A 3,659-nucleotide genomic window follows, 5' to 3' on the forward strand; every position below is an offset into this window, starting at 1 on the left:
ATTATTTGTATCTAAAGCGTCCCCTTTACCTTTGTAGCAGTTGACTATGATGCTGCTACACCAGTCATAGGGTATGACTCCTTCGTGTATCACCTGGTTCGTAATACGGGTGACTAGGCTATAGCCAACACTGCCAGATATTTTGAGCATCTCTGCAGTGATTCCTGATGGGCCGGGGGCTTTCCCGGTTTTCATACTCTTAATTGCTTTATCTACCCTGGTACTATCAACTCGGATAGCTGGTCCCTCTATTGGGTCGACATACGGCAGGCTCTCTTTCTCCCATTCAGATATTTAGGGATTTTGGAGCTGGATGACATTCAGAGAAATGAAAGCCAAGGTCAGCAAAACATATCAAAAAAGGGTGGAGATGGTGTTGAAATCCAACCTGAATGACAAAAATTTGATTACTGCAATGAATATCTGGGCAGTTGCAGTGGTCAGATATAGTGCGTCCATCCTCAAATGGACTAAGGAGGAAATATCAACACTGGATAGAAGGACGAGAAAGTTGATGACGCTGCATTGAGTGCTACACCCTAAAGCAAATGTAAACAGACTGTATATGAAAAGAAAGAGTGAACTAATTAGTATAGACCATTGTATAAGGAGTGAAAGGAGAATGCTTGCTGAGTATTTGATAGTGATGAAGACTTGCTGCAATATGCCGCAAAAGAGATGGGTGTAAATGCAAGGCAGAGTTTAACCAAAGAGCTGAGAAGACAAAGAAGACCTTCTTGAAATGAGAATGCATGGACAGTTTAAAAGGAATATACAGGATCATCATCATCATCATCATCATCATCGTTTAACGTCTGCTTTCCATGCTAGCATGGGTTGGACGATTTGACTGAGGACTGGTGAAACCGGATGGCAACACCAGGCTCCAATCTAATTTGACAGAGTTTCTACAGCTGGATGCCCTTCCTAACGCCAACCACTCAGAGAGTGTAGTGGGTGCTTTTACGTGTCACCCGCACGAAGGCCAGTCAGGCGGTACTGGCAACGGCCACGCTCGAAATGGTGTCTTTTATGTGCCACCCGCACAAAAGCCAGTCCAGGGGCACTGGCAACAATCTCGCTCGATGTTAAGGATAATACAGCATCGTGCGTATGGCTTGAGCAAAGTGATTTGAAGCGAACCACCGAAAGCCTGATCATTGCTGCACAAGACCAGGCCCTCGCTACCAATTCAGTGAAGTATAACATCTATTAAATGTCTGACACCCAGAAATGCAGACTCTGTGGAAAGAGTGTGGAAAATGTCACACACTTGGAAAGTGGATGTGAGAGCCTTGCACAAAAAGAATACAAGCGCTGCCACGATAAAGTGTGTGTGTGTCTTCATTGGTTCTTATGCTGTAAATACCAATATGAAGTAACAGAGAACTGGTATGAGCATGTACCAAGTAAAATTATGCTGGAGGATGGAAAAGTAATGATACTCTGGGACTATGATTTTCAGACAGATCATGTAATCAAAACCATTGGCTGGATATTATCATATTGAATAAGAGAGACAAATACTGTCAGATCATTGATGTATCCATACCAAATGAAATGAATGTTGTGAGTAAAGAGGTTGAAAAAAATCACCAAGTACTCCGAATTGAAAATGGAAATGGCAAGACTGTATGGAATGTGAGAGGGTAATGTAAAAGTGATACCAGTGGTGATTGGAGCGTTGGGCTTAATCCCATTGAAACTTCAAAACTTCTTAAAGCAACTGGAAATCCCATGCAAGATTGATGTCTTGCAAAAAGCAACCTTATTGGGCACAGCGCACATTTTAAGGAAAGTATTATCTGTCTGAGGTCCTTGTTGTGACTTGACAGATGACTAAAGACTCCGGTGCATTTTTACCTACACTATGTTACAAAGAAATAATATTAATAACAACCATTCCATTTTAAGTAACTCAATTATTGTTTTCTTGAAGCATTTCCACATTCATAGTGTTTGTATGCTGCAATTACTAAACCCTTGAAATAGTGTATGCCCCATACAAGCAGCAGCAGTGAATCTTTCAGCAACCTATTTTTCACTCTACTGCTTTTGCTGATCATTAATATCCTTTTTACCATCTCCTACTACCATCATTTCCACTCCCCTTCCATTAGCTGATCTCAGTAAAGTACATATTTAAGGTAATTATTAATACATTAAAATGGTCTGCTGCTGCTGCTAATTCTATATATGTCTGTGGGGTTGAGAGATTGTTTCAGACATAGTGATGGTTCCTTACTCTATTCCTGAGATTCTTTATTCACACCATGCTACAAAGCTAATAGTATTTTCTATGGAAAATATATCACTGCCCCATATACATACATAACTAAATTAATGTCTATACATCTCTATTAAAAATTAACCTGCTTTTTGTTAGTATTCAGTTTTATGTTAAACACTTATTAAATGAGTTATTTGATCTATATTTATTGATGAAAGGAAGTTTCAACTATAAAAAAAACAACAACTTTGGCTGTGTGCAGGCACAGCCAAAGTTGGTTAAGAAGCTCACTTTGGAACTACATGGCTTTGGGTTCAGTTCTACTGTGCAGCACCTTAACTCTTTAGCATTTAAACTGACCATATCTAGCTAAACTATTCTACCTGTTTTATGTTGTAAAAAAGCTATATCTGGCTTCTCACACCTACCCTACAATAGCATTAAGAAAAAAAAAACCAATCTTTTCTACTATAGACATTAGGCCTAAAATTTGGGGGAGGGGTATAGTTGATTACATCGATCCCAGTACTCAACTGGTACTTATTTTATCAATCCTGGAAAGATGAAAGGCAAAGTCGATCTCAGCGGAATTTGAACTCAGAACGTAGCTACAGACGAAATACCTCTAAGCATTTCGCCTGGCATGCTAACAATTCTGCCAGCTTGTCGCCTTAATAATAATAATAATAATAATAATAATAATAACAATAACAATAACAATAATAATAATGATGATGATGATGATGATGATGATGATGATAATGATAATCTCTTCTACTAAATGCACAAAACCTGAAATTTTTTGGGAGGAGACTAGTTGATTACATTGACCCAGTGTTTCACTGGTACTTACTTTATTGACCTCGAAAGGATGAAAGGCAAAGTTGACCATGGCAGAATTTGAACTCAGAACGTAGCAACAGGGAAAATAGTACTAAGCATTTCACCTGGTGCTCTAATGATTCTCACCACCTATAATAATAATAATAATAATAATAATCTATTCTTTTATTAGCCACAAGGGCTTACATACAAAACATTAAATCACATACAACAACATAAAAGACAAAAACAGGACAATACAATGGGTTTTTGCGTGTACACAATGTAATAAAAACATTGAACAAATTAAAACTCCCAACAGGAGAGGTACTTTAAGGTCCTCATGGAAAAACCCTTAAAAGCCATGGGTGCCTGAACAACAGGGCAAGAGCTCTTCTTTTTTTTTTTTACAGGTGCACTCTCAGAACTGGTCTTTTCACACTGGCCATTCTTCCAGCATTCACCCACCTTTCAACAAACTTGCTAGAAGGCAACACTTCCCTCTCCATCCTCAACTTCCTTTTCAAGTGAAACTTGAAAAAGTTGATGAGGGCTTGGCCAAAGAGGAAAGTGTCTGTCTTTAAGCCCTTTCAAACAGGTCCACCAT

At 38.8% G+C, this 3,659-nt stretch overlaps 1 protein-coding gene across 1 annotated transcript in view; it reads left to right on the plus strand.

Moving 5' to 3' along the window:
* Positions 1 to 3,659, plus strand: part of LOC106870855 (beta-galactosidase) — a 97,532-nt gene that overhangs the window by 35,849 nt on the left and 58,024 nt on the right. The window lies entirely within an intron of this gene.

Source organism: Octopus bimaculoides, chromosome 1 (assembly GCF_001194135.2).
Source record: "Octopus bimaculoides isolate UCB-OBI-ISO-001 chromosome 1, ASM119413v2, whole genome shotgun sequence".
NCBI lineage: Eukaryota > Metazoa > Mollusca > Cephalopoda > Octopoda > Octopodidae > Octopus > Octopus bimaculoides.